At 54.3% G+C, this 6,101-nt stretch overlaps 1 non-coding gene across 1 annotated transcript; it reads right to left on the bottom strand.

The window, feature by feature from the left end:
* Positions 1–1,171: 1,171 nt before the first annotated feature.
* Positions 1,172–3,098, bottom strand: LOC106145255 (uncharacterized). Its single transcript, XR_013427221.1, has 2 exons — positions 2,962–3,098; positions 1,172–1,617 (listed from the first exon to the last, which is right to left on the bottom strand). It is a non-coding gene; the product is annotated as an uncharacterized LOC106145255 (transcript).
* Between the last annotated feature and the right edge of the window lie 3,003 nt (positions 3,099–6,101).

Raw genomic sequence — 6,101 nt, 5'->3', positions numbered from 1 at the left:
GTGTAAGGCCTGGCTCTGCCACCAGAGGGAGCCTGGGACCAAATTAATTGGTAGGTGTGGTCCTTCCTGCAGTCACCCAAATGATGGGTCCTGAGCCTGTTCCTGAGTGTTGGGGGGTGACGGTTCCAGAGATTCCACCCCCATCCCAAGATGGTCCCATACTCCGAGGACCCCACCCCAGTACGCCTGAGTATTCAGGTCCGGCACTGGGCCATGGAGACACAGACGCGAATCAAGCCTTGAGGTCCCCACCCTCAGGGGACACAGTCACCGATGAGAAGGACACAGGCAAAGAGTGCCCAGAGCAGGACCCTCCTGCCTAGAGGAGGGCCCTCCCCCCAGCAGCTGACGAGCACAGGATGGGGGGAGCTGCTGGCCGGACGGGAAGGTGGGAGAGGAACCTGTTGCAGGGTGCACACGTGTCCAGGGGTGAAGACGTGGCGGTTCAGCATGTGGTGGCACAGTGGGTGGGGCAGGGGAGGGGAGGGGAGCCCCTCTCCCTTTTCCTCCGGCTTTCCCCAGTCTGGAGGTTTGGTCTCAGAGAAGCCAGGACAGGGACAGCTGAGAGGGCAGGACATAGGACAGGAGTGGTCCCTCTGCCTCTAGGTCTGTGGCCACTCTCCTGCCTCTGGTAGAAGTCCTCAGGAAGAGGAGTGACGGTGGGGGCTGTGCTGGGGCTCTGTTCTTCCAGCCCTGCTGGCCCTGGGGGTGGGGAGGACAGGAAGGTAGAAGCCACCTCCTAACCCTCCTCCAGCCCCCAGTGGTCAGAGATGTAAGGACAGCTGGTTTGTGGGCTGGTTTTCTGGGGACCCCAAAATACCGGTGGGTGGGGTTCCTGGAGCTGAGGATCCCCTTCCATCTGTCATTCTGAGGACACCCAAGTGCCCTGGAGGCCGGGGTTATCCAGGGTCTGGGGAGTGGGGTGGCAGAATCTCTGGGACGGTCACTCCCAAACACTCAGGGACAGGGGAAGTAAATTCCACCAAAGGGGACAGTGAGGGTGGAGGTTTCTGGGTCTTGTCGCTGTCAGTGATTCTAGGGAGAGGGCTGTCCGCAGGGGACTCTGTGTGGGCACCAGCCTCGCCTGCCCTGCTGTTAAGGGCGTGGGAAGCTCCTGAGTGTGCACACACAGCGCCGGGCCCCGCGATGCCCAGTGACCACGCGCAGGGCATCCCACAGACCAGGAGAACTTTATTGAGCCCCAGGCTGCCCTCCACGTCAGGACTTCCCCGGCTTGGCCGCTGCCTGTCAACCTCTACCCCCTGGGATCTCTGTCGTCCACCCGTCCTGAGGGTTGGCGGGAGGCGGGTGTTCTCTGGCTAGTGATGGTGGCAGTGTTTCAGGGGACATAGAGCTAGAGATGACACTGTCACCTCAGCTGAGGTAGAAGAGGTGGATGAGGATGTGGGTCAAGAAGAAAAGGACGCTGCCACCATCCATGCTGCTGAGAGCTGGGGCCCCATCTGTGTCGGTTTTCGCAGTTGTGGTAGTTTTGAGGGTGGTGGCAGCGGGCTTGCCAGTGCCACTGTTCCCGCCACTGCCACTGTTCCCGCCACTGCCAGCGCCAGAGGTCCCGCCAGAGCTGGCGGTCGTGTTCCCCAGGACTCCAGTTTGTATCTGCAAGAAGAGAAGCGGGGGGTACTGGGGGTTTTCAGTTTTTGGTTCATTGGGGATTCAACCCCGGGGGGCACTCTGCCACTGAGCTACATCCCCAGTCCTTTTTATCTCTTTTTATTCTAGACAGGATCTTGCTAAGTTGCTGAGGGTCTCATTAAATTGTTAAGGCTTGAACTTTTGATCCTCCTGCCTCAGCCTCTCAAGTTGGGGGAATGTGCCACGCGCCAGGCTCGGGGACTTTTTTTTTTAATTATTATTATTTTTTTTTAGTTGTACTTAACACAATACCTTTATTTATTTTTTTATTTAGTTACTTATTTATGTGGTCCCGAGGATCGAACCCAGTGCCTCACACATGCAAGGCAAGTGCTCTGCCACTGAGCCACAACCCCAGCCCCCTCAGGGGGCTTTTGAATGTCACCTTTGTTAAGGATGCGTTCTCCCCTGTCCCTGTGCCACAGGTCCTGTTGGGATGTTTGGCTGTTTCCTGCCCCCACCCCCAAACCTCCCTTCACCTCTCCCAGACCACCGGTGCCTCCAGCACAGGGGAGCCCCAGCCCTGGATCCCACTCATCCCACCAGATGCTTATCTTCCCTGAGCCCATGCCCTTGTCTCCTAAATGGGGAAAAGGGTCCATCGCAGTTGGAAGGGTGACATGAGACAGGGCCAAGTGAGAAGGCCCTTGGCAAAGTACGGGTGGGTGAGGGGAGTGGTGGAAAGGCCAGCTGGTGACAGGCTGTCCTTGATGGTTGACAAGACTGCAACTGGAGCCGCTCTTAATGGACCTTAAGCTGTTTTCGATGGTGATCAAGCTGTCCTTGATGGTTGACGAAGCTGTTCTTGATCAAGAACTTGATGGCTCTGTCTCCTATATTGACTGGGCCCCTCTGGGCATGTGGGATGCCACCAAAGCTGCCTTCTGAAATGGCAGCTGATTGGAGACTGAATGGCAGGCTGTTGCCATCTTTGCATTCCTCACCCCCAGGCCTCTCTCCCGCCAGGCAGGACCCCCCTGACGGCAGGAGCAGGGCAGGCTCTACTTAATTCCCTAGCATTGCACAGCACCCCTGGGAGTCCCTGTGCCTGGCGCTTGGTGAGGCTCCCCAGTTGTGAATACAGATTTCAACTCAGAGGCTGCCCTTGAGCTGAGTGACCACAGGCACAAGGGCTGGAAGCTGGGGCAGGCAGGCTCCCCTGGTCCCTGGATCCCAGTTGGAACCTGTCTGTCTGCCTCCACAGAGAAGGCTGGGCTGGTCCCCAGAAGCCCGAGTTCCTCCCTCTCATGGCAAGCAGGTCAGGGAATCTTGAGGGTGGCCCTGGGGGCTTGGAGGGACTTCTCCTACCTGAGTCAGAACCAAGAGGCTTAAGGTGAATAGAAGGAAGAGGAAGCTGTTCATCCTGGGAGGCTCTTGCTGGGCGCTCTAGGTAGCAGCTGTGGGAAATGAGCTCAGAGCTTTTCTGCAGGCCTCTTTCGGCTTGGCTGCTTTTGAACCCTGAGGCAGGAGGTGTGGAGGGGTAAGGAGAGGAAGGAGGGCCTATGGGGTGGGTGGGGAGGGGCTGGGAGCTGCTTCCTTCCTCCAAGTTTAGGGTGGATAAAGCCAAGTTCTAGGTTCCAGGGCCCTGCAGATGGTGAACTATGGATAGGTATGAGCCGCACCCCAGGGGGTGATGGTAGACAGAGCCAGGGGGCAGCAGACAGGGCCACTATCCTGGGGAAAGATTGGGACAGATTTGGGTTCTGAGATGAGGTGGTAGATGTCCTGAAGGTTCTAAACCAAGGCTCGGGGAGCCTGGTTTAGGAAGGGGTGGAAGGATCTTGTGATCATAGTAAAGCACTGGTTTAGCTTTCAGCTGGGCTGGTTTCTTCTAGGGCTTAGGTTCCTCATTTCAAGTGAGAAGACTGAAATGGATCATTTCTGAAGTTTTTTTCAGACCTAGTGTTTTGTGATTTAAATAAACTAGTAGATAAAGTGGGGTTTTTTTTTTGTTTTTTGTTTTTGGTACAGGAATTAAACCCAGGGGTGCTAAACCGCCAAGCCACATCCTCAGTCCTTTTTATGTTTTATTTAGAGACAGGAGGGTCTCGCTGAATTGCTTAGGGCTTCACTAGATTGCTGAGGCTGATTCTGAATTTGGGATCCTCCTGCTTCAGCCTCCCTAGCTGCTGGGATTACAGGCGTGCACCACCACATCCTGAGTTATTTGTATCAAACTGGGATGGATGGGAGGGGGGCTAGTGGAGGGACTAGCAGGCAGCCCAAGTGCAATGGGCAGAATATGGGTGGGGGACCACGAAGTTAGGTGATGGGACTGTCTCCCACACAGGATCTAAGGACTTACTGAAGTGAAGGGGGTACTTAGGACCAGCGGGCTCTTGATTTACCCAATGGAAAAGAATTTCAGCTTGTGCCAAAGGCATCGACAGAAGTTTATTTAGGGAAGCAGAGACATGTTCAAGGGAGAATGGGGGCAGTCTCACGTAGATATCCTTGGGGTGAAGGAAGGAATACTTATTCTGGCTACCTCCAGAGGGAGAGACAGGAGCCCATCGGCATGGAGTATTAATATTTATAGAGGGGTGGTTGCTAGGGCTGGACTAAAGGTGGAGCCAGGGTGGAGCTACAGGATTTCAGCCAGTTTTCCCTGGCTTTGTGCACTGCCCTCTTGTTAGCCGAGGGAATGGGTCAAGGGCGTATTGCTCAGGAGGCACAACTGTTCATGGTACTTTTTGTATTTCAATGATTTATGGGTATTTCCTTTGAGGCTCATATCTCCCTTTATTCCCAAATTCCTATCTCAGGATGAATCCTGGAGCTGTTTGGATAGAGCTCCGTGGCATCCATTCTCTCACTTTCTTCTCAGCGATGCAGACTGTAGGTTTTATAATTATTCACCATTGACTAATGAAGAAACTGAGGCTTAGATATTAGGTGACTTGCCCAAGGTCGTAAAGGGTGGAGCCAATCTCATTTGAACCTCAGTCCAGGTCTGTCTGAAGCCACAGCTACCACTGAGCTCTATCCCCAGCTCTTTTCATTTTTAATTTTGAAAAAAGTCTTTTCTAAGTTCCTGAGGCTGACCTTGAACTGGTGATCCTTCTGCCTCAGCCTCCCAAGTTGCTGGGAATACAGGTGTGGGCCAGGGCACCAAGTACCAATTAAGTCTTCATTTCCTGTCTTCCTGCTCCCCAGAACCAGGAATTGTCACTGTGGCCCAGCTCCTGCCTCACCCACCTCCTTGGCTTAGTCGGTGTCTCATTTACATGCCAGATGGGGAAGGGGACTCCCCTACACTTCCCTTTTATGGTCAGGGCCTTGTGTCACAAGCCTACGTAAAACCTGAGTGGGCCATCCAGGGCCTCCAGCTCAAAAGAAAAAAGAAGTGAGAGTCAAGACTCAGGAAAGCGAGGCAGGAAGTGGACAGGGGGGGAGGGAAGTGAGAGGAGCCCCCAGTCACCTATCACTGCCACCCCTCTGCTCCTTCGCTACCTGGGGTGGGGGTGGTGATTCTGGGGGCTCCTGAGAGCCGGGAAGTGACAGGTGAAGGAAGGCACTGGCGCAGGAGACAAAAGGCCCAAGGCTTTTTTTTTTTTTTTTTGATAACTGGGATTGAACCCAGGGACACTTAACCACTAAGCCACATCCCCAGTCCTTTTATTTTTTTATTTTGAGGCAGGGTCTTGCTAAATTGCCAAGGCTGGCTTTCAATTTATAATCCTCCTGCCTCAGCCTTCCCAGGTGCTGGGATTAGAGGCCTGCCTGAGGAAGCAGTTGGAGGGCCTGAGCCCTAGGCTGCCCTGTGGTAGTTCCTCCAGGGTAAGGACGCATGTGAGCAGATGCCCATGTCATCTTTATTTATTTATTTTTCTTTCTTTCTTTTTAATTGTTTGGGTGCTAGGAATGGGACCCGGGCCTTCTGCATGCGAAGCAGGTGCTCTGCTACTGAGTCACACCCCAGGCACCCCCCGAGACTCAAACCCAGACTTAAAACATTTTCTTGCAAAGCTCCAAACTTTCCTCTCCACATCCTGAGGTGTGACATTGAGCTGCTGCTGGTGGGGAGACATGAGGGTACTGGAGGGGGTTTGGGGGCTCATTAGGCCTTGGGGCATGAAGGGGCCTCTGGAGTCTGTCCATACCTGAGAAGGGAAGTAGGGGCTTCACCCATCTCCTCTTCTCCCCTCTGAGCAGCTACATTCTGTCTGAACAACATCGGCAATGGATAGTCACCAAATTACAGAGCTCTAAGAAATCCTCATTTTTCAGATGGGAAAACTGAGGGCAAGTTCATGCAGAGTTGGGGCCCAGCCTAGGTCTCCCAGCGCCTGTGCTCCACTGTGCAGCTTCTCCAGACCAGACTGCTGAGAGAAGGGAAGTCCCAATCCACAGTCCCTGACCCTCCCTTGCAGTCAAGACCAAATTCCTCCCCCCAGCCCACACCCGGTTCCCTAACGTCCTCCCCAGCCACAACAGCTCTGCTGGCC

The sequence above is a fragment of the Ictidomys tridecemlineatus genome, chromosome 11 (assembly GCF_052094955.1).
Source record: "Ictidomys tridecemlineatus isolate mIctTri1 chromosome 11, mIctTri1.hap1, whole genome shotgun sequence".
NCBI classification, from domain to species: Eukaryota; Metazoa; Chordata; class Mammalia; order Rodentia; family Sciuridae; genus Ictidomys; species Ictidomys tridecemlineatus.
This window is presented reverse-complemented; position numbering and strand designations above follow the sequence as displayed.